Here is a 25,117-nt window from a genome sequence, read left to right on the forward strand (position 1 = left end):
AAGCGGCAGTGAAAAGTGGCCATTTTTAGCTCTTGCTTCCAGCTGTGTGGAACAAGAATGGGAATCCATCGTACATCAAGACTCCAAATTTCCTTAAGACAGAGGACTAGTTTGTGTATGCACGTACCTACACAAGGGGAATGCTGTCACTGCTGAGTTACTCAGACCTGGAAATCGGTGGGTAGTGTCCCTGGAAAGTGCTGCCCTGGAACAGCAGAACGCTTTTTACCATGCCTAGACCAGCAAATACTATTTAACATGTAAATATAGTAAAGCTTCTCTTGCATTCCCTCCCCTCAAAAATTAATTTCACATGCTGTGGCAAAAGATTCAAAAAAACATCTGCAAAATGTAATTAAAATGCATCTTGTGGAAAAACAGGTTATGTATTCAGTGAGTTTGGAGTTCTTGCCTTTTCCATCTCTCAGATGTGTTTATTCTCTGCCAGCTTCTCATTTGAAATGTATGTTTCAGTCCTAACAAATGGTAACTACAACTGATCACAAACCTAACAGAGAAACTGCCTCTCTCTATCTGCAATAAATGTCTAACTGTTAAAATGTTGCACAGACTTCATTCAGAGTTGTGCTGAGTACATGAGATTTGCTGTCTGATTTATTGATTTTTCTATTTAATAAATATTACAGAGCTATGACATAGAACACATAGCTGTACTTACTGTAAAAGAACAGTGCTTATTGCTTTGTGGTACCATGCATGTGATATTGCACTGCTTAGTGATAGCACACTGTCTTCTAAGACTTTCATTTGTTTGCATTCTTACCTAGGGTCTCTCAATTTACGGTCTTTACTTGTTATAGAACCTCTTAGGTACATTACATATATCTGCATTACAGATGCAGTTGATCCTCAGAGGGCTCTCCAAGCATAGTATGCACTTTCAGGTGAAAGTTAGGCTCTGATTTTCCTTAACATGCATATGAAAATAGAGCAAATTTTCATGAATATATTAGCTTTTCTTTTTCTGCTAGTGGAATTGCAATGCCAAGAATTTGATTTCAAGTGTGCTCATGGTTACTTGTTGACTATTTTAGGGATGTTTGGATTTTTTTTTTAATTCTTTCAATATTTAGAAAAAGTTCTTGTATGTACTCAGCCTGGGCTGAGCGATCAGATGTTGTTGTTCCTGTTTCCTCATGGGATATGTTAAGCGTTTCTGGTGTGTATGTGCGCGCGTGAGCAGGGAGGTTGATGTTACGCATAACCCTCTTCACATGAATCTAAAATTTGCTTCCCACTTACCAGCATGAATGTTTGTAGAAATAGCCACGTTGGCTCAGACTGCAGTGCTCTGTCTCCAACAGCTGTGCCAGGGGAAGATAATAAGAATAAGGTGTTACTTTCTCAGTTGTACTTGCCCAGCCTCTAAGGATTTGTTGCTGGGGGGCCATCTGAGCCAGAGGCCACTCCTTTTGTCTAAATGTGAGGGTGGGATACGTGCAGAATACTGATGTGGAAGTGTATGAACGTAAGCATTTTAACAGGCCAAAAAAATGTTCACAGATGTATTTTTGCTGGATTCATCCGGCTCTAATTTGGGTGGTTTTGACTATAGAAACAAGACCAGCGTTGCAGACGAAACACTGATTTCTGTAAGAACTATGTTATACGTGCCCTGGCTCCTTCATCTAGATAGTTTGGAGAGAAAAAATGAAAGTTCAAGTCATGTGTTCACATCGTGCTCACGGCTTTGGACTGTATTAAACAAAAATTGCTCTTAGTTGGGTGTCTTATGATGGATCGGAGCAAGTGGGAAGACTTGCTCTTTTGAACAGAGTTCTGGATGGCTGTTCTCTGAATGTGCACGTAAACACTGATTTGTTCTCCTGATGGAAAAGCCTTTCCACTTTTATATTGTAGTCAGTGTTTTTTTTTTTTTTTTTTTGGTTCTTTGTGGTGTATGCTGTGTCATCTTAAAAATTAAAGATCAGCTTTTCTGAAACCTCTCTCAAACTGATGTCCTTTACTTCTGTAAGCTGTTTCTGCTTTTGTCTTACTGGGCAATTATCAGATCAGCCTAAGCCCCTTAAACATTCTTTAGCAATGTGCTGCCATTGTCTGGTGTTTAGGCTTTTTGGAAATATTCACAACTCGTTTAACAACAAGACCACAAGCTCTTCAAACAATTTTGAACAGTGTGCGCCTGTGTGTGCATGCATGTGTGTGTATGCCAACAAGAGGAGGCTTTTTCCCTTCCTATCTCCATGCAGCAGTAAAAATGTCTCTTTGTAAATGTTAGCCACAGGGTGTACGTTATTGGTGACATTATTAGGCTCCCTTCTACTGTATGTCAAAGCCTGCTTGTCCCTGCCCAGGAGACTTTACTTAGTAGTGACAAATTAGAGGGGACACTTGATTACTGGAGCCCCCTGGGCATGACCTCAGCCATTAAGGTGTTTCTGTAACTTCAGAGCACGTAGGTTGATCTGCACCTCCTGCCTTCTGAAATGGTAAGCCAGGTAGAGCTAGGTTCTAGGTTTGGAGGTGTGGTCCAAGCCATATGCATGTCCTTGGGAGTTGAATTCCCACTTGGAAGAACAAGGAAGAACTCTAATGGACACACTGGTGTCTGAGAGAACAAGGGGAAAAAGACACGTCCTTCTCCCGGCAGAAGGAAATGTGGCAAAGAACTGTAATTTTTGCTCTCTGTAGCATGATGTGTTGCCTGCCTGCGCTGGGAACAGAAGGCGATAAGGGCAGAGTGTGTAGGGCTAAATGGCACGCGCGCTGTGATGTGATGCTGCAGAGGTAATTGACTCATTGCTTAGAATGTGAGACTTGTCCACCTCATTTTTTATCTTCTATGTACGAAACTGATATTTGTATGGTGCTTCCAGAGCACGCGGAAGCCTGGGATCTGTAACCTTGTCAGTCTCCTTTATAGCTGCTTATGGCTTTCTGTATGTGGGGTGTGGAACGTTAATAGGAGAGCCAGAATAATCCCATCCATGGTGTGCTGTGGGCTGCAGAGTGTGATTTACACCTCCAGGATGGCCAGCCCGCTCCAGACTAAGGAGCACTGGCAGTGCAAGGCACTGTAACACAGGCTTAGCCCAGGCAAGGAACTGCAGGAACAGTATTTCCATCCGCAAGACTCCGTTCTGCATGCTACTAAGTGCCTTTAACTTCAGAAAGTTTAGAATCATAGCAAGAGAAGGGATTCGTTAATTGTCTGTTTTGTTTTGTTGTTTCCTATCTCTGCTTACTGCTATTCTGAATTAATATTATTAATCTCTTGATGTGACTAGAACAAGAAGCTGCTTTCCTCCTTGCTAGTAAAAAACAGGCTAAGACAAAGTAGATCACAGATTGTTTTAGCTCGCTTGCCTTTTGCTGTTTACCGTGGTTCTCTGTAACATGCTGCAGCTGATTTGTGTGGGCTTTTTTTTTTTTTGGATGGGGTGTCCACTTCGAGCTCAGTTTAAGGATTGAGATACTCTATTAAAGGCTTTACTAATAGACAGACATGTTGTTGTTTTCACTTAGCTTTGTGAATTAATATTTTCTCAGACTGGTCTGTAATAAGTAGACCTTCTGATCAAACCCATGCTGATATATATTAGGTTATCTAGTTTTATATGCATAGGTGCATGTACATTCTAGCATGTTAGAATCTCTTCTTCCTTGAATGCCAGAAGTATGACAGACAAGCAGGACGAGCTAAAATGGTAGTTATTTTGGACTGCCACTCATGCTAGTGTAAATCTGGATTAAGCTGTTTTGACTGTTTAAGTTCTGGTGTTTCCAGGTACGTGAGTTATGTCTTGAACCGAACCTTACATTATAGGTCCGTTTTGATTACACACTGCTCTGATTTCTACCAATGAAACTTCCTGTTTCCATGGGAAGCGTAAAATACGCGTTGTGTATGAGCAAGTTTTCCTGGAGCCTGCAGGCAGCTGTAGACACTAAGAGCGTTATTTTGCTGTAGTTATTCGTGCATGGAAAACTTAACGGCAGCGACTGCTGTTGCATTCCAGAAAACTGAAGTGTGCCTGAATTAAAGCAGGCCTGATGCTCTACGTGTCTCTTACCTTCTCTTCTAACTTGCACGTCAGGTGCTGTAAACTTTCGTTGCTTTGTCTGTCACTTACTTGCATGTATTGACGGAGCCAGATATTTTGAAAGAAAGTCTTTTTTTCTCGTCAGATGAGCATCTAAAATGACTTTATGGAGCTGTTCAAGTATCCTCTGGCCTGGATTCAGAGGAGCACACCAGTGTATACTGAAGTCTTCAGTCAGCCATGTGCATGAGTGCAGTGGGATGTGGAAAGCACATGCTTGAAATTAAACATATGCTGCAATGTTTTCTTGAGTAAGCATGCTTCCCGAACTTGGAACCTCACTAAGAGCAGCAGCATGTAGTACAAACTTAAAGTAAGCAACTAAAATAGGCTTTTTTTTTTTTTCCCCTTTCCTTTTGGTGTGGGATGTGTAATAGCAAATCCTTTGCTGTGTAAGTAAGCTTAGTGAATTAACAGAGCTCATGCTACTGGGAATAAGTGAATCCTGTGGGCTTGTTTCTAATGGAATGAATGTGAACCCTCCAAAGACTTTTCCCCCCATAACAGAATGGTGCACTTAGAGGAAGCCTTCCAGCTCTTCTAGTTATTCTGAACAAATTGGAAGCCACAGTAAGAAGTGATTGACAGCTGCATGTAGTGTGACTGTACACTGCCTTCAACTGGTGGTTTTTCTTTCTTCAAGTCCTAGCAACAGAGCCTTCTTTTCAGTCTGGGAATGCTATGTGACCCAGCACATGAAATTGCATTAAATATAGATGACCTTTGGCAGTGACCCTTCCCCTCCATCGATTTGCTTTCATCCCACAAGCAGAAGGAGAACTGAGTGGTCATAAAATTAACACAAAGATAAAGGATTCTGACAAGTGAGGTTACATACTTAGGTATCCTTGCATATTTAAGAAGATACTCAGTGAATGTTCAACCATACAAAAGAAAATTGTAATTTCTCTGGCTAGTTTTGAAACCTGTGGTCAGGCCCAGTGTGCTTGTGCTGGAGTAGCTGTCCTTTTCTGTCCTTAGCAAAGCGCTCCTTAGCAAGTGGCAACAGATGCATGCAAATGACATCGTTTCCACTGCCTGTGCCCTGGTGAGCTGCAGTTGGCTGCAGTTTTGTTGGCACAACTATCAAAAGCTTAGAGTGATCACTTTGCCCTTTGCCTTGAGTCCCCAGGATGTCCCAAAGTGATAATACTTTTAAACCTGTATTTACTTTGTGGTCTGACTCCCCGTGGTATGAGTATGGCTACTCATAGCTATTACAATAGGATCAAGTACAGATTGTTTTATAGACAGATTTGGAAAAATCCAAATTTGGGATTTGAAAAGGGTGTGGTGATAGGGGTAACAGCGTATTGAAACAGAACCCAGTTTCATAATTTGCTGAGCACTGTCCCTGATTTAGCAAAGCTTGTATGTGGTGTGGTGCTTGGTGATCTTGACAGACCAATAATTTTCACACTGTATTTTTTGGGAGGGGGAGGAGGGAGGTGGTGTTTTTTTTTTTTTTTCTGACATAGTGCTGAAACTGTAGTTTCCTTCCCCCTGTCTTTAAGCAAAGCAGAATCAGTTTGATTTCCAGCAGAGCATTTTTATTAATTAAGCCTATGAAACATGTTGATGTGCAGAATCATTAGGTAATCACATAAATGACTTTGACATGCAGTACCACGTGACCTGGTTTAAATATAGGGTCAGAAGTATTGGTGAAACAACTTCTCTCTCTTCTTTTCTCCATCTCCCTGGTATTTGCTGATCAATGTAAATGGCTGTGTTTTGAGGGAATGAGTTAATTGCAGTGGAGTGGTACTGTCAGAGCCTCTCCTGGGTTCTCACATTTGCTTATTGGTGTTAATCCTGATGGGTTTGGGGGAGAGGGAGCATAATCTGCCCTCAGCAGCGAGTGCTATTAGCCAGCCTGGCAGGGTTCCTGGCTTTCACAGGCGCTTTCTAGAAAATGGCAATTCTCTTCTTTTTTTTTTGTGGTAGTTTAAATGAAACTGCCCTACTGAATTGTGATGTTTGGCTCCAGTCTTGGAATCACAAACAAAACAGAATTCCTGTTTTGCCTCTAATTGCCCTCTCAAGTCATCTCATCTTGTTTTTAAAGAGACTTTTCAGCTTTCATCTGTATGCTTTGATCCTGCATCCTTGTGCTTGTACGGAGCTTTGGTTTCATTGCTACAAGATGAGGATGCGGAGGATGTAAAATGACTTTTCTCTTCTTGCTGGCTTCACATTTGATATCAGCTTGTGTGCACAACTCAGCTCCGAAGGATGCTGATCGTTTCAGCCTGCCCTGGGGAGGCTGTTTGCAGCTGCCAGCTTCGGGCAGCAAGCGGCATTGATGGGTGTGAGGCTTCCTGTGGGCCTGGGTAGGCTGCAGCTCCCACCCCCTGGACAAACCTTTCTCTCCCAGCGTCCCTACTGGATAAGGACACCAAACCTCCTAACTTCCATCTCTAGGTGGGGGCCTAACCTTCAGTGCGTTCCTTCTAGTATACAGATATGGTGTCTTTCATTAAACTTTTGTAATCACATGTTGATTGTTTTTGGTTGTGTTTAAAAACGATGCTCTAAAAATGATTTGCATCCTGCTTTGTGATATACTATTACCTGCCTAGTTACACATAGTTATTCTGTATCTGTGGGTTTAATTTAAAACAGACAAACAAAACAAGCAACTCGGCAGCAAAAGAATCTCAGGGCACCCAAGCGTTCCAGACTCTCATTCTTGAAACTGTTTGCCATCAACTGAGCAAAATGAAATGTTCTTCATTTCAAAAGTCCATGCCATGTAAAGCACTGTGTTGTTTGGAGTGTCGCCAGTGTTTTAAGCTTATAAGTGAAAGTTATCATGAAAATGTCATCCCAGGTCTGAATTACAACAATGTCTAATGCAGGAAAAAAATATTCTTTCTAAAGAGAATTCAGTAACTGGAATCTTATAGGGTGAAGAGAGGTATTGCACGTGTATTGCTTGTGACTTGTGTGATGATACAATCAAATTAAGAGAGGGCACAAAAATCTCAACACCTCTGCTGATATCCTCAGTGATTCTTAAAAGCTGTTTAAACACTGTGCATCTCTTACTTTTGTGCTGTCCTGGCATGATTCACGGTTAAAATCCTGTAATTCTGACTGGACAAGACCCTTGCCTTTCTGTGTGTGACACCATGGGATTTCAGGTTTGTGCTTCCATAATTCTGCTGGTAAGTTATTTTTTCTCAGACTTGAGTTGCTTCAGGTCCTCTCCTTTATTTGGAGTACAGAGGTCTTAAAAAACAGTGGTTATTTGTGACAAAGCCAATAATAGTGCTGTTATGGCTTCCCTGTGCATTTGCCAGGATTCTGTGCAAGTTCATGGTCAAGATTCGTTCCTGGGCTTACTCTACCTGCTTTGCTCTGTAAAGCACGGGCTGGAATGAAAGCTTATTGTTCCAGTTGTCCCCTACCTTCTGACTGGTTGTTGCAATTCATATTTTACAGGTGTAAGGATTTCTTTTTGGTTTTCCACTTTTATCCACTGGAGCTGGATTGGCAATTGCATTTGCTCGGGAAGCTAAGCTCACGAGCCTGCCGTTCCTGTGCCCCTGCCTGGGACCCGAGCGCTTTGTGGATGTTTTGCTGTCACGAGTATGCTTGTCCTTTGCGCACAGTGGCAGTATCCATTTGGGTAGCTTGTACACCGTAAGTGCACATGAAAATCAAGTCTGGATTTAAACTTCTGCCCGATGTAGTGCTTTTGCATTGGGCAGGCAGGTGAGCCCTATTGTAGTTGTAGCTGCAACAATCTTAACTCTCACTGCCACCTCTTCACCATTTTGTGATTTTTTTTTTTTATTATTTTTATTTTCAGTGCCAAGATACCTTACTGGAGCCTTGTACACTTGAAAACAAATTTGCAGGATTAGTCACACTTTCTGAAAAAAATGGGTGTATTCATGATGCTCCTGGTACTTCACTATTTTGTGCAGGGCATGACACCAACACTGATCTAGGTGTTTTACAAAGAAATTGCGCTGTCCATTCAAAATGCTGAGTTGGGATGTGCTTATCTAAATTGGTTATTCTTGCCATTTGTTTTGGAAAATTATTCCTTATTTGTAATCCAAACGAACAAAAAAATAATTCTGTGGTTGCTGAGTGCTTTTAGGACTCTGATAAAGTACTTTTTTTCTTCTTAATGTTTCTTGCTTTTCAGTTGAACCTTTCAACAGTTCTAATCGCATGGATCAGGTGAGCTCAAGAGGGGTCATCGTTGTCTGATTTGCTTATGTTGCAGTTAGAAGAGAGGTAGCATTTTGTACTGTTTTTACGAAATTTTCTGTACTTTTCAGTGGGATGAGATGTAGAATTACATGTCAGGCAGCATGGGAGCTCCGAATCCTGAGCATTCATCATCTCAGCTAACGCAGTGTGACCGAGGGAGGAATTTGATCCATGATTTCTGTGTCTATGCCAGATCCATTTCTGACCATTACATTGGTATTGGTATTGACCCAAAATGACATCCTTTTTAAATGTCTACTATAGGAATTTTTCCAAAATCACTTTCTTAGAGGTGTATATCCATTATTATTTTAGAGGAGGTCTCTCGCTTACTCAGGTCCACGCATGCTGTAAACCAGTTTCCTTTCCTGGAACCTGATGTTCCTTCGTTGGTTTACGTGGACTGAGCATCTACCCTGTGTTCCATCTGTGTGCTTGTGAGGAGTTTCCTTCACTTCCTTTTAATTTAATTCAATTATTTTGTATAGGGTTGAATTCTGTAAACTGTATGTCACCTTTGAGGAAAGAAAAATGAAAACATCAGGTAATGTTTTTGTGATTCACTCTTATTTTCGCCAAATTTCTTGCAAAAGCAAATGTGATCCTTTATTCTTGTATCCGAATCATTTTCTGCCGTTGCTAGAAGGTAATTGTTGCTGGTTTTTATTTAATAAAAAAAAAAAAAAGACACCCGCCCCTTCCTCCCCCTCACCATCCCTTTTCATTTTTTAACATAAATCTGAAAATCCTTTTTGAGTCAGTAAACAGGACACCTGTCAGCCAACTGTGTGCTGAATTTCTATAACTTACAGAAAGACTGGTCATAAAGTGCTTAAAGCTCTGGGGACTTGGGTACCACCCAGTGCAGAACGGATTAATTTCACGGTGTTTTTCTGCATTTGCACAAATTAAAAATATGAGAGTCTGTGCTTTGTTTGTTTGAACTTCTTGAATTAGATTTCTTCAATTAGTTTTGTGCTCAGGTTTGGTAACTCAGCATTTTCCAGAAGTCTCCAAATTCCTACAAGTTTAATGCCAGTCAGATCTGCAGACCTGCTTTTGTCCCATTAGTACCCGATGCAAAAGGATTTGTTTCTGTAGTCTCTGTTCATCACTAGTTTTCTCCACTTGGATGTCACCCTTGCTCATACGTCTCAGACCTAATGTTCCTACGTTATCATGTCACCTACAATATGTAATCTCGGGCCTTAATTTCACCACATCCTCAAACAGTTTTGATGCTTCACGTTGGAATCGGTGTTTATAGAGATTGAACAATGGCTCCAGCAATCTCTTATGGTTGTTTTGTGGCAATCGTGCTTTGATTAACAATGGGAGATTCTTGGTGATTCCATGTAATATAATTAAACTCGGTTTAACTTTAGCCAAGATTGTCCAGATCTTTTGGAAATTTGCTTTTCTTCTTTCTAATGAGATCTGGTAAGTCTTTTCTTTCCCTCCTTTTTGTTCTTGCAGAAAGTTGCTATGAAAACAATACCTTTTAAACCTGTTGAAAAATGGAAAACCCACAAATGGAAAATTTTGGGTCAGAAAAAATAGCAACAACAATAGTTTGGTGACTCAGAACTTCTTGAGTCACATCTTCCTCTAGGGTTTAGATGTCCCTGGATGGGGTTAGGCTGCAAATTTGTAGCAAGCTTTGCCAATTATAAAATGTCTCCTTGCAGTTTCCATGATTTTACATAAAATCTAGCAGAAATTGTTCTGAGTTAAAAGGATCTCCCTATTGCGGGGACTACACAGGAAATGACCCGACTGTCTTCTTGATGATTGAGCTATAGCTTCGGTGCTCTCCTCACAACTTTGCCTCTAATACCTGTGTGTGTGTGTGTTTGTTTTGCTCTTCAGTCAAGTAGGATGAAGCTTTACCTGCTCTGTATTTAGGAGTCTAATCAGAAACCACAGAAGGTACCTATGCTGGCTGGCTCTGAAGTGAAATTGTGAGTGTTCCTTAGAGTATTTAAACTCACTTTTAAATCATTTATTTTAAGACTGACGAATCAGCTTCTGGGGTCTCTGTCTACTAATTTGTCCTTTTATCAACCTGATGAAAATGAATTCTATGCATGAAAAAAAGCAGTATGTAACACTTTGCTCCTATTTGCTCTTCTAGAATTGCTTCATAAAAATAATATATTCCTTTCTGTGCTAAACTGAATCACCATGGTGATTACTTGGGGCATGGAGGAGTATTTTTCTTTTCTGACATCTGAAATGCTGGTTTGTGTCTGCTTAGTTCCTGAGGGCTGGTGAAGCATCCTTAATACAAGCTTGCTAAATATCTAGTACCTGTTGCCTCGTTTCATGCCTCTTCATTCCACCGAAGGATAACTTGGCAAATTGAAGCGTACCTCAAACTTATGACTAGTTTTGCTCAAATAAGAGCCAGTCTGTCATGGGATCGAGGCCAAAGCAGACAGTGTAAATTCTCTGTTTCCTGCTGACATAAATCACTTAAATAGATCAGCCCTGCCATGCTTGGGCCATGTAAAGGCAACTTGGAATGACCTACATTGCATAAACATCTTGAAGACTTCTGAAATTGGGAAATAACTATTTTGCTCTTCATGCCTGTCTGTTTAAAAATCACTGCAATTACACTGCTCTTTGAATTAATAGAGAATGAGAAGGTAAAGGTGCCATAGAACACCAGTCTATTTTTGGTGTCTACAAAACCCAATCTGCCTTTTCTGTGCTTGTCCCATAAGGAAAGGCTGATCTACAACAGTGTTTTTTCCACAGATCGTGCCTGACTCGCAAATACAACTTTACCATTCTAGAACTAATTAGTTTTGGTTGAGTAACTCATCAACATGAAGTAACAATAAGAATCACATTTCCAGGAACACTTTCCTTGTTACAGAAAATTGGAATCAACTGTGGAAGTGTGGTACTGAATCTAGTTACTTTTCACAGAGCATTCTTTTTAAAGACATAAGAAAAAAGGGCTTCCTGTTACAATACAAAGTGCTTAAATACAGCTGGTTGGACAACTGGATTACAGGTTAAGTTTTAGCCTTCTTTGAATGTAAACCTTCATTGTGCTTTCATTTTTAATAGGAAGATTTACATGTTCTGAAAAACTTCCCCATCTGAGGGATAGTTCAGGTAGCAAGGGAAGCTTTAAGAAACCTCTTCTCTGGTGCCTGTTAATCACAGGTTAGTTAAAGGCTGGCTCTGGGTAGACCAGCAATGGGGACAGACCGCTGGGAATCCTTCCAGTTTCACACTTGCTGTGAACCATGTAATCTGGTTAGTCCATTTATGTTACCCAGACTTGCAGTTGGTTTCAGTTATGAAAGTTTTCTTTACACTGACAGGGGCTTCGATCTTCAATTTATGGGCAAATTCTGTCACTGAAGAACCACATACAGTGCCCCTTTCCCTGCAGATCAGCCTGGAGTCTAGTTTTTCATCATCCAAGCATCTAGCTAATTTCTACCACCTGCTGCTCCCTCTGTACAATGAAGAGATTTCAGCCCTTCTTTTTTACCTGTTCCCTTCCACTCTCAGTGCCGGAGGATGCCTGTCTCCTGCTAGTTTGCACCTCCCTGAAGGCTGCTTGCCTTCGCCTCCTTTTCACATCTATTGCTGACCTGCTTCCCAGGAGTGTGCAATGATCTGCTTCTGTCCCAAGGTCTGAATTTTGGGGTGTTTGATCACTCTTGGGTGAATGATTTCTACATATTCTGCCTTTTCTCTCTCTCAAGAATCGACTGCACTTCTGTTTTGATTTCACACTCTGTCCATTTACAGTCAGACAAGACTTGAGCAAAATAAATTGATTCCCCTGATGCATGCTGTGGGACATGTTTCTTTTGAATGGTGTCATGTTCTTTGTGACTTGTTTTTTCATTACTTGGAGAAGAAGGGAGAAAGGTGAAGACCTTAGGAGACAACTGAGAAATATAAAAGCCTTACTTTTCATTTCAACTTTTACCTCTTGTCTTTCATCATTATACCACCCAAATGTGCTTAGGTCAAAACTAAGTGCTTTGCCCTTCCATGTTTTACATTCAGGTTTTGCAGAATCCACAGCTCATCACATTCCCATCAACCTCATTGCAAGAGAAATCTACTGAGGAACCAATGAGCCACATCAGACTTTTTTGTTTTCCTTTGCTTTGACTATCTGATATTGTTAGTTTACATACCAGGAGAATGTGTACAAGATGAGAGGAGCTTATTGACCTATTGAGGCCTGCCCTTATTAACCCTGAAAAAATCTAATCAGCCAATCCATCACCACTGTGAACTTACAAGTTCACTTGGTGGCTGCAGCTTCTGGTTTCTTCCACAAACGTGGCCCCAAGTCTCTTTTGAACTCACCACCCTTGTTTACTTTCATTGCTGCACGTATTGATCTGTTGCACATCTCAGCTACCTGATGGGCGGATAGATTTTCTGTGTGTTACAGCGCCATCTTTAACTTTGTATTTTCTTCTTTATAGTGCTAACTTAATTAAAGCAGCTTACTGATGTAAATGTCAGCTTCCTTTAGTGCATGTATAGCAGCACTCACACTGAGATGCTGTGTTCCCTTCCTGAAGTGATTTTGGTATGCATGGAAATAAATTTTCTCTGCAGTGTTAACCTGAGTTAGCCACACTCATGTGACACCCCTGTCAGCCCAGCAAGTGCAAGCAGTCACAGTGGCGGGTAGCGTGCAAGCTGAGCACAGTGGTTTTATTAGCAGCTATTGTCTTGGGCTCTTAGTGCAGATCCAGTCAAAATGAGCTTGAACGCTCACGTCTGAGTTTGAGGTGGTTGTGCTGTGCTTATTCCACCTGGCGTAGCTCCAGGGAAGGTGTGGGTCAGTTCTCCTGCTGACTTGGCAATGCCTGATGCCTTCCCTAATTGAATGTGCAGAGCCTACGGGAGCTGTGCTTGCCGGGGGAGGCTGTCACGGACACAGTAAACGAGTGAGCTTTTCCAAGGAAAGGCAGAGGGAAGAGCTGCATAGCTTTAACCTTCTTCTAGCTCTACAAAACTTTACTGCTCTACTGGAACAGAAGTCTCACGAGCGTGAGCTGCCTTAAATCAGGGATAATGTATTGATATACATAAACTCCTGTTACCTCTGGCTGCTGTATGGATGCACTGTGGATCACAGTCTTCATTTCAGCTGGCGTTGAGAAAATCTTCTTGGGAAAGAAGAAAGAATAAGAATTAAAAAAGAAAAGAAAGAAAGGGAGGGGGGCAGGGGGAGATGTTGCAAACGTAGACCAGTGATTTCACTGGGCATCATAGGTTTCCAGTACTGCCTAAGATTAGTCATGCCTTATCTGTGCTTACATCTGGGCCAAATCTTTAGCTCATGTAAAAAGGGCATAGCTGCATGGTGCCAAAGTAGCTAGGCTAATAAGATCCAAGTAAGGACCTGACTGCTGGATTTCACTTGTGCTGGTTACTGCGTGTTGCATTTCATGTATTTCAAACAATATGTTTCCTATTTGCATAGCTGTTTATATTTTAAACAATCCTATCTCAGAGCAACAATGTGTACTTGCTTTTTAAAATATTTGTCTTGATATGTTTCCCAATTTCTGGTCCTGGCACATCAAACTTAATAGAACATATTCTAGTTTTGAGAAGATGAAATCAGCCAGTGATGTAATCTGTGTAACTGATGTCTTTCTTTCCTTCGTGGCTCCATTGAAACTGCTGCCTTTTATCTCTTAAACTCTACGATAAAGGGAAGGTAATAAAAGTAAGTTTGGGATTTTAGGCCCTCACTGTGGTTAACGTTTGTAAACATTGGTAAGAAAATCATATAAGTGACTTAGCTAGGATATAAGTCAGTAAGAAACAGAGATAGAAGGAACAACCACTAGACTCAATGTCAGTCAGTCAGCAGAGGTGTATTTATCTTTAAATTGGGAAGGAACTCTTTCTTTAAAGAGCTGTTTTGTGAACATCCTATTTTAAATTAACTGCAATATTAGCCATGCACCACTATCAGGAACATCCCTTGGCGTAAGGGTGCTTCAGGGGATGCAAGAATTGCCTGGTGCACGGATATTTCAAGTTGAACAAAGCTGTTCTCTAGTGAATGACCTTTTTGAAATTGATATGCCTTAGGAATAGGTAAAACAAAGGTTATCATACAGTGGCTGTTTTGTTTTGGTGCTGGTGGGTCAAGTTCTGTGGAATGTTATTCTGCGTTATTGCCATTGACTTCACAGCTGATGCTCCCCGTTTTTTTGGCACGCCCTGTCAGAAAAGCTAAGGAGCATAGAAAGTCCTGCGCAAAGCGATACCTCCAAGAAACAGTAAGCTTGGGCTCTTTGTGGTGTTGGCGAAATCCTGAGTGTTTGTTTCATCTCTTTAAGCACCAAAGCAAGGTGTTGGCAACCTTGAGATGACCAGCCCTCTGTGTGCTAAACACGGCAGATGCAGAAACTTCAGATTGACAATGATGATCATACAAAAGGATGTGCCAGTGCATCCATAATGAAATATATTTTTGGGGGGAGAAAAAGAAGGAAAAAAAGGTGTTTTTTCTATTATCAAATGATTGTTCCATTGCATATGTTTGATAAATCTGTTCAGCAAGCTCCTTTTTGCTTATTTTCAATTCCCTTTTACTGTTGGCATGCTGTAATGTAGTGTTTTTGTGCTTTTAATGCCAGTAAGGGCCAATCCTAAGATATCAAAAACATGTTGGTGATTATTGAATCATTTGGTTATGCAAAATCAACTCTACCGTTGGGAATGTGGACTTCCTCTTGCTCGTATCAGAAAAAAGACCCTGATCAAGAAAAGCGTCAAGACAATAGAACTTATTTTTCTACTGTAAATGTTTCTACTACTGTGTTTCCTTCAGAAAGAACTGCCATTGAATTTTGTCATTTTAAATCGTCATGCTTATATACGCATGTCAAAAGCAGAGCAATTCCTTTCCTGCAAGGAGCAAACATCACCTCTGAGGCAACAGGCATATTCTGTGATGCTCAAAGTGGTACTTTAATAGCCTAGTATTTTATAGGAAATGATGAAAAATGTGTGCTGTTGTTTTTCTTAAATAAGAGTCAGCAATACAGCTTTTCTAATTAGTTGGAAGTCAATAGAACAGATGTCAGAATTTTCTTTTCCTTTATTTTCCTTAAAAATAAAAAATCCTAATGTACTCTCATTTAAAAAAAAAAAAAAAAAGTTAAAGAAACAAAAGTAGTATTTGGGCCAAAAGTCAGCAAACCTCTTTGCTTAGAGTGTCCCAAGTTGGTGGAAAATATAAGACGCTGCAGAAGGAAACCTGAATTGTCAGAGGCTGTATTAAGAATGGGAGAGCAGCAATTGGTTAGTGATGGCTGAATAGGCACTATTCGAATAGATGTCTTACATTTAACAGCCACAAAATGTGGACAAAAATTGGTGTATAACAAATGCAAACCAATTATGTCATTTTGACCCCAGTAACAAGGTAAGGTAAATGATTTCAGTCGTAGGTGAATGGCCACAGGTGGCTTCTGTGGACTTCAATGGAACTTCTGCAGGAGCTTCTGGGATCAGCATTTGGTTTGGTGTGTTCATGGGAGTATGGAGTCTGGCTTTTCTGCCTTGTATTGGTCTGGAGACCACAAGAAGAAGAAAGGGGGAAAAAAAAAGAAACTCTTCCAATCGTGGCCTGAGAAAAAGCCACAGAAATGTATTCCAAAGCTACAACAATATCCAAGGTCAAGTACAGCAATGATATGACAGATGGAAATGAATGCAGGAAAACGAATGTGGTCTAGAGACCAAATACGTTGTATAAATTTAGATTGCAATTCAAATGATAATTTCAAGCAGTCACAGCAATTCCATAATCTATAAGGCTTTTTTATAACAAAATCTTGAATTTAGTCTTAACAGCATTTTTCTGTAATGCTACAGGAATGATACATAGAAAATAAGAATCAGATTTACAGTTGCACTTAGATATTGACAAAAAAGCAACACAGATGCACTGGTCCTCACCACGGCAAGCTGTACAGTCTGTGGGCTCTTGTGAAACAGGATCTGCAACAGCTCACGTTTTCCCCCCTTTTGTTGTTGCTGTTGTTGCAGGCTTTGAAAACAAATGCTTGTGCTATGAGGTCAAAAAATCTTTTGAGTAGACCATATACACTAGGTGTAACTCAAGAATGACTTTAGTATGCTTCCTAACCCTTCTCCATCTGGTCCTGGCACCTGATTTATTGCAGCACACAGGTCAAACTTGTCTCTGCTGTTTGACTGGTCATAAACTCCTTTTTGTACAAGGAGGAGAAGAGGAAAGCATTAGCACTCAATAAATTACAAGGTGCAAGACTACTGCTGTTACTAGCAGTACCAACAGCACTGATTTTTGTCCGTCTTTGAAACTCCATGGTAAGCAGAAGTGCAAGTATTTTTTTTTTTTTTTTTTTTTTTTTTTACCTTGAGAAATATGAGGCCGCCTGGAGTCCTGAGGTTTCCCGGACTTCATCTGAATGTGGGTGCGCACTCCGCTGGTTGTTTTCACAAAGCAAGAGGGGAAAGAGTCAAGCAATCAGGAATTACATTTCCTCTATCAACAAGACCAACTGCTGTTGCGGTGTATTTAGATACTGAAGCTGGCTTCTTTCAAAAGTGGCCTTTGAGCTTCCAGTGACGCAAGCTGTCAACGCTTCTTTTGGAGTTCAATATGGGATTTTCAGAAGAAGTCCATGTAGGCCCAGCTCTGGTCCCCTGAACGTGTTGGTGGTGATGCTTTTATTGATTTTCATGGGAAGTACTTCTGCTGACCTCAAAAATGTTAGCGTCTTTGTGGATTTAGGAAGACAAAACAGGGGTGTAAAACGTTGGTATTTGTCTCTCGCTTTGGTGATCTGGTGAGCTGTTTATTTTCAGTTTATTTTCTCATTGGAGGGGTAACTGATTTTTTTTTTTTTTTCTCAAGCTGTCATGACACAAGCTGAATAAATAGAGCCACAGAGAGATTTATCCTGAGTCTTTCACAATGCGGAAGAAAACTGATAGACTTAGGAGCAGATGCAAAGCGGGGAGAAGTCAGTGGGAGCACTTCTGTTTTCACTAAAATTTGGATTCGGATGGTTCTTGTAAAAACTATAAAAACTTCCTGAACAAAAATTCTATCAAAGTAATGTTTGCTTTTGTTGAGTATCAGATTTTCCCGAAGTGTAATAAAACCAGAAAATCATAGTGATTTTTTGAATGATAGAAAGGGATCGGATTCAGTGGTTAATTCATTTTTCACTTCATCCTCATTCCTATTAAAATCTGGAAGCATTGCATTGCTCTTTAATGTGAAGTTTGAAGATAAAAGGTTGCATAACAGAACCAAGACGATGACTCTTACCAAGACACTAAGAAAAGAGTGGATGCTGTTAATTCTGGTTGTTGAGCTGGATGACTATTTTGTGTTTGTATAGCTGTGTTGGCTGGCTGTACTCATTTAAAATAAGTAATTATTTAATAAAAGAGGTATGTGGCTGGAAGAGGATTTGATGCTAATTTATACTCTCTTCTCTAAAGGCACTTAATAAGATTTTCAGATAGATGCTCTAAATGATAATAAACCAAACTCATGGAGATGAGATCTCAGCTAAAAATGAACTTGCAAATACTGCACTGTTGTTCTGCATATGCTGGGCTCTGCCTCGGAGGGCAGAAGCGTAACTGCTCTTCCTGGTGTCCCGTTCACTTTACCACAGCTTGGAAGAGCTTGTTCCAAACTCCGGCTTTACTTGTGCAGCTCCAATGAGAATTTTTTCTTAGGTCAGTTTTGGTGATAAAACAGGAAACAGGGTGAGTTTTGTGTCAGGGACTCAAATTTTCTAGGTCTGCATTGCCAACAAGAGAAAAACCCATAAACCCCTGCAATTGCGCTAAGCAAGTCAGAGCCGCCTTGCTCTTAGGGATTAAATCCTTTTCCAAACCAGCAGTAGGATTTTAGGCACTCTCTAAAGAGACTGTGTTTGTGCTGTATGGTACAACTTGCATCTTCTTAAGAGGTGATCTGAAAGTCAGGTGCCCATCTGAGGTATCAGCAAGTTGCAGTAGTGTGATGTAGCACGTGATTTTAAATGATGCAGTGAAGTTGCAGCAAAGTCCGTTTCACTCATAAGCCTGGGCAGTTGTTTTTTTTTTTTTCCTGCTGTCTCAGACACTGAAACCAAACATACAGTTATAGAGGCTAAGCAAATCACCACCACCAGAAAAATCTCTTCTGTTTCCTTCAGTATGAGATGAGGTAAAACACATTCACTTTATTTCATTGCTGGAAGTTGGGCACCAGCTTTGCTGGCAAGAGACCACTGAAGGTACCAGAACTGAGCTGCATTTGGGCTAGGGTTGGTGCTCTCATCTAACTGAAGTAACATCCTCTTAAACCTGTGCTTAAACCTATCTAAACCTATACAAACACTTGAAAATATAACGTAGCAGTTTAAGTTGAGTGAGTATTCCAGGTTGCACTGGAAATGTGTTTTGGAAATTGTTAACATTTTTCAAAGTAACTGTCCCAGTGGTTGTTTTACTACTTGCTGGAAAGCGGACCTCAGGAAGGTGGGGTGGGCACTGCGAGATCGCTGTGAAGGGCAGCCGATAGTTATGAATAAACACGGCTTGTCACTTCAAATGACGTTTTTGCAGAAAAATATCTGTGTGGACAACATGACTTAATTTTTTGCCAGAACTTTATTTGTGGTAGAATTGCAACATATAATCGTGGGCTGCTGGAGAAACAGCACTTCTACGCCTCTGGAATAAAGAGGTTAGCATGTAGCCTTGGTTAAAGGAGGTATCAGACAGATTTCTTCTGTCCTGCTCCTTGCCATCCCATTTGAACATGCAACTTCCCTACTTCTTCTTCCTTTCGTAGGGAAAGCAGAGTGCTCAATGTCAAGCTGTGGGTGATGCCCGTGGGCACTGGAGCCTTTCACTCACAGAGAGGCACCCTCTGGTTTTGGGCTGGAAGTATACAGTTAATGCACAGCTCTGTAATCACAAATGCTTCCCTGAACAAACTCTGCTGCAGCTTCTCAGTAAACCCTTACCGGAGCTGACAAGGGCACGAGGGCTCAGGTCTTCTGCTGGCTGGAGGAATTACGGGAGCCTTTAATCTCTGCAGGGCTGAGGCGCAGCACGTAATTTCTTTGCCGTAAAGCAGTTGCACGCAAGGTGCTACTTCTGCACTAGCTGGGAGCAGTCTCATTAGCTTTTTCAATGGCTGTCCTGACTCCTTGTGGCCACTAAAGACACTTGTCTCATACATAATCTAGTTTCCTCAGAGAGGACGCTGCTTTTTTTGTGTTAAGTGATGCTGCATGGGGCAATGCTTATTGCATTTAGTTATTACTTGATCTGCAGCCATTGCCAGTTCTTCAGCGCTGCAGAAGTCTCCATGTACCTAACTAGAGATCGTTGACAGGAGGAGCTGCGTGTATTTTTTTAACTGATGAAGTTTGGCTTGCCCTGAATGGTTTTATAGTGAGTGTGTCAGTCAGCAAAAAGTGTTAGAGCAGTTACCCTCACCTGTCCCGTGTGCTGCTTACACCCCGTGTAGCTGAGTGTCCTCCAGCGGCAGCAGGTACGGCAGGATTGGGATGAGAAGCACCTGAGAGATCTTTGCCTGGAAAGCTCCGAGATAAGAGAATGTTCCTATGCTTACGTAGGCTCAAGTTTTCCACTCGTGTACTCTCATTTGATGTTAGTTTGAATGTGGTTGGCTTATTAGCAGCACTCTGAAATTTGGCAGGAGGGAAATACTCCCTTATCTGTGTAATGCTGAACGTTGTTTCTCCTTTCTTTCCTGGATTACTCAGTAGTGGTAGGTGGGTTGCTTGTTTTTCTTTTGGTTTCCTGCCTGTATAATAACAGTCTGCAAATATTCTGACAGACCCAACTCCTCAAAAGCAGCCCCAGCAACAGGCACTACCTAACAGTTCTTGAAAATTTCTTAATGAAGCAATGGGGAGAGGATCTGCAAGTACCGCATCTGGAAGTTGCCCGTACCCCTTTGGATGTGTCTGTGAGCTCCTTTGGGAAGAACAGGGGGCAAAGAAAAGATAAAGAGATCTTGGCCACGTTCATTTGATTAAATATTACTTTCAGCAGTGTGGGGATGGCAGCCCTGTTTTATTTCTGCTACAACGTGGGTTTTTTTTTTCTGTTGTTGACTGTCAAAACCGGTCCTGGATAAAAACTTATTATTCAAAAGCTGCTGATAGCAGTGAGTTACTTGTGTGTCTGCAATAGGATTTACTGTTACCTTAATTTGCCCCAGGTAAATATATGTAAAATATCAGTCTTTATTTACCGTCACATATGATTTCTCCTATTTCCTCAGAGAGGCTTAATATAGCAATTTATGAGAGTTCACACTAAATTTGGCATTTTACACTTTTTTGACTCTTATGGATGTGATTTGTAAACTAAATAGTATCGAGACGTCATTTTTTGTATACTTTCTGAATGCAAGGTGGTAACTGCCACAGATAAATAATTTCTAGCCCACTTGTTTCTGCTGAGGTCCTCCTTCAGAGGTATAAAAATGCGTGCAATTATAATAGTATCCTGCTGCAGTAGGAAGTATTGCATTATCTACGAGTACTCAAAAATGAAAAACTGTAGCTCAAAATTCAGCTGTCACTGGCATCAACTGACTGTCTCATGATTCTCTCTGTAACAACATAAAAGAATTACTGACTGCTTTTTCCAAGGAGATTTCTGTTTGTGATAGATGTTCTAAAGTAGGGTTTGACACCTCATTCTTGGAGTATGTTAAGAGATGCTGGCAGTGAGCAGTGGTGACAGAATGACAGGCTTTCAGGATTCATCCTACGATGAGGAGGTAACATGTGGGACTCAGACATGGTGATCTGTCACTTCTGTGTGAGAGGGCACTGATGCTACGGGATAGCAGTGTTACAGCGGTCAATAGGTGTGTCTGTAGGCATACAGATGACCTCTGAAAAAAAAAAAAAATAGGGTGCATGGGTTAGATGCCAGACTGTGCAAATCCTTAGGATAGTTTCTGTGCAGTGATGCTAACAAATTAATCTTTTTAAAGCTCCTGGGAGGAAGATGTTGGTATTCGTACCCTGTCCAGCAGAGGGGGAGTCAGTGGAGTGTTAGGGCTTCCCCCCTTCCTGCCCAGCACTCTCGTGCTCTACCACAAATTCTCAGGGAATAATCTACAGATGAACTGTGGCAAAAAAAAAAACATATGCAGCACTTGATATCAACACACCAAACTATGTTTGTATTCTGGCTGAAGGGGAAGGAGAAATGCTCTTTTCTTGTGCCAAGAAACGTCTTCTTACTAGACCAAGGATGCCTAAATGGGATTGCTGGGAATGAGATGGGCAGGGGATCCGTTGTAAATATCTGTGTACTTCTTGGAATCAGAAACTATTCCTTTATTCTCATCTCTGTAGTTTGCTTTGGTAGGCAAAGTTATAGAAATTAAATTCATTATTGACTACACAGTTATTTCACAGTCCTGTAGAAAGGCTCGATTTGTAAAGAAAATAATAGCACAGAATTGCATAAAAATCCTCAGTATCTCCTGGATACTTCAAATGTCTTCATAGATTCAATTTAAGGATTCACCTAATGAGAAGTCTGTCACTTTTTTTTTTTTTTTTTTTTTGCTGGCCTTCATCTTGTCAGCTGTCAGGTCCTGTCAGCATGTTTTCCTTCCAGCACTCAGCATTGCAGGTGCTGGAGTGCCCCATGCAGTCTGAAGAGCTGCATGCAACTGAGAGCCCCAGAACTGTGCTAGCAAAGCCCAGGGACGTGTAATTTGCCTCTGAGTTACTCTGCACCAGTAGAGCTGGCAGGAAGCTTACAGAAAATCCCAGGACTGATGCTTACTTTGTTCAATGAGGGGACCGATGTTAGTCCATGTAGCAGTATTGTTCCCGAATGCGATCGAGTACAGGGTTCTGATGAGAACTCAAGGTCTTCATTTGGCTATCTAAAGGAGGTATGTAATCATCAAAAGATGAAAGGCCAGCATAACATGCAAATTTAACCCTACACCTTCAGTATAAAGATCAAGTGTCACAGCCACTTAGTTTCAATGGTTTTCTGGGGAGAGCTCAAAGGCACTTAATAAGAATCAGATGTAAAAGTTGCTTCTCACTAATTGGATTCAACAAAATCCTGAAGCTTTTTTGTTCATGCTTAAGTGGAATCTGCCAGTTTGGCAAAGACAGAAACTGCCTCCTTCCATCTGAGAGCAAAAAGTCAGAGGCAGGTGGTAATCACCTCTGAGAAAGGTAGGAGAGCATCCAGGATCTGCAGCAGCACTCTAAAAGAAGAATTTAGCTTTGCAAGGTTGTCCCTAGTGTGCAATGTACATTTGGGTTGCTTGCATTTATCCCTTCCTTGGTTTAGAAGGGGTTTAACTGCACGTTTTCAGCCAGCACAGATGGGTGCTGCTGCCGGAGGGATAGTGCTGCTCTCCTCTCCCACCCACGGCGTCTCGTTGCCGTCGCTCTGCTCTCCTTCCCTTGGCACAAGCCGGTCTGCAGCTGCACGGGGGGGCGAAATGCGGTCAAAAATGTGGCAGAGTTGTGCGTACAGCTTTCTGAGTTCGTGTGCTTCAGGAGGTGTGGGAGTAGTGTTTGCGCCTGCTAGTGAGTAGGCAGGCAAGCGTGACATGCGAAGATGTTGAGAAACTGCCTGGCTCGTTAAAGGTGTGTTGAAGAGTGCAAAGAACAAAGGAGATCTGTTAAAGCCTTCTAGAGAGTGGGAAGTAGAGCGGCAACTGGCAGAGGTGTCTGAGCAAGGGCCGGGTACACAAGGAAGCTGGGGAGAGGAAGAAGGAGGAGGAAGAGATTGCTCTTGGGAGTGGGCTTTGGTGTAAGGAGGGAAGCTGGGCTCTGTGCATGGGGGGAAGGTGTGTGTCTGGGAGTGTGTCCCAAATGCCTGACACGATGCCAGCCAAATCCCAGTAAGTGCTCCAGAGTGAGGAAGGTGAGGCTGCCAATGTAGGATTGGATGTTGGTTTTAATACAAATGTTGGGGACCTTTCTTCTTTCCACCACACAGAATAAGAGAGTTAAAATCCTCTCTCTGGTCAGGCTGCATGTCTGTCCGCTTCAGCTTCTTGAGAAGGGAATCACGAAGCAGAATGCAGACAAGGGTGAAACTGTGGGAAATGACTGGCCTAATCTTTTGGGGTGCTGTGGGAGGTGTCGCAGCTGGGCCTCGTGTCTAAAACAGCAAGACGAGAAGGGTAACGTTCCTGTGGCAGGGTGATGGACACAGCCTCTGCCCACGGAGCTGCAGCCCGCTCAGATGTGGGATCTTTCGAGTGTTCCTGCTCAGAGTGGGAGCCTCAGCAAAGTGAGGAGGAGGAACTGGGCTTGTGACGTGTGGGAATGTCCAGCTGTAACATGTGGGTGTCGGAGAGGTGCTGCTCTGGCGTGGCAGGCAATTCCCCTGCAATACGTTGGGCTGCTCTAGCAGGACATATCTATCCCAGGAGAGTGCTAGCTTGTGTGCATAGCTGTGTCCGTGCTGCTAGTCAGCTTGTGTGCAGGCAGCGTGCTCAAAGTTCAAGTTTCGTCTGGCAGCGGGTACATGAGGGATTTGCGTGTGTAGCCGAGGAACATGACTGCGGAAGATGAATATGACCACGCTGGCTATGAAAACAGGATGTCTGTGCTGGAGAAGCAGCCAGTGTTTCTGTAGTTATCTGCAGGGATGTCACCTGCAGTTTAGCTGGTTTGAAGTGGCTGCGGTTGAGGCAGCTACGGGAGGAAAAAAAACAAAACAAAACAAAAAAAACCCACCCTGATTCAAGTTGTTTACAGTGCTAAATCTATCAGGCTGTCAAAGGGGGGCTGGTACAAATAGAGAGATGGTGTCAGGCCTCTCTTGCTAATTCAGTGTATATCCTGAGAAGAGATTGGAGCCCTGGCTTAATTTTAAAGCTGTCTTCCTTCTGTGGAGCCCCCTTGGGAAGAACAGCCGTGTCTCCCAACCCGTCCTTGCAGCTGCTGCTGGGAGTTGAAATATGTATCGCTGTCTCAGAGGGTGAATATAGCCCTTTTTATTTATGACAGTGAAAAACTCGAGGGGAAAAAACATGGTTTTAAGAAAGGCTCAAGCTATTAACTGCTCAAGACCATTGTGCCGTGTGTGCAGTTTTCTGGCTGATGCCGCTGGAGGGTCAGGAATCGCCGCCAGCCTCTCTGAAGGCAGCCGTGGCTCCACAGCTATGCTGTGCCTATGGTGAGGCCCCCGGTCCTTCAGGCAGCAAGTCCCGCTGTTCCCCTTGTCCACTTTCCTTCCCTTCTCCTCTCCGTCCACTGTGGCTCCTCCTGCCCTTCCTGCTGCTGTTTCTGTTTATCCAATTGAGTCTCTTTTAAGACTGTGCTAAAAATGTCCGAAACCAACCGAAGTTCTTATCAGATGTTCTGTGTGAATGCAGGAATTAAAATGCCTTGACTCACATCGCAAATGGAGGCAATTAAGGCAGCCTTGCCCTTGTGCTGGCAGGATACTCTTCCTTCTCCCTGGCAGAGCTCTGTGCAGCAGGGGCTGGAGGAGCTCTCTACCAGTGCCCTAAAAATTGTCACCGTTCCTGCCACGTGTCCGTCGCTGTGCTGAGGTTGTGCCGCATCCTTCGTGGTACCTGCAGGCTGAGGCTGCGCAGGCTGCTCTGTGCGGAGCACCCGAGGCACTTGCGTGATTTTGACAAAAGCTATTCCTGGTTTTTAAAGATTTTTCTGGTCTCTGAATGAAGCTAGAAGCTTATTCAGGGTTTTCCTATCCTCCTTAGTGTCTCCTTGCCCTGCAAA

The 25,117-nt window shown here is 42.1% G+C and overlaps 1 long non-coding RNA gene across 1 annotated transcript; it reads left to right on the forward strand.

Moving 5' to 3' along the window:
- The first annotated feature begins 7,151 nt into the window (after nucleotides 1-7,151).
- Nucleotides 7,152-9,831, forward strand: LOC121074914. The gene is made up of 3 exons (XR_005822614.1): nucleotides 7,152-7,255; nucleotides 7,533-7,733; nucleotides 8,384-9,831. It is a non-coding gene; the product is annotated as an uncharacterized LOC121074914 (long non-coding RNA).
- Nucleotides 9,832-25,117: the final 15,286 nt, after the last annotated feature.

Source organism: Cygnus olor, chromosome 9 (assembly GCF_009769625.2).
Source record: "Cygnus olor isolate bCygOlo1 chromosome 9, bCygOlo1.pri.v2, whole genome shotgun sequence".
Classification (NCBI taxonomy): Eukaryota; Metazoa; Chordata; class Aves; order Anseriformes; family Anatidae; genus Cygnus; species Cygnus olor.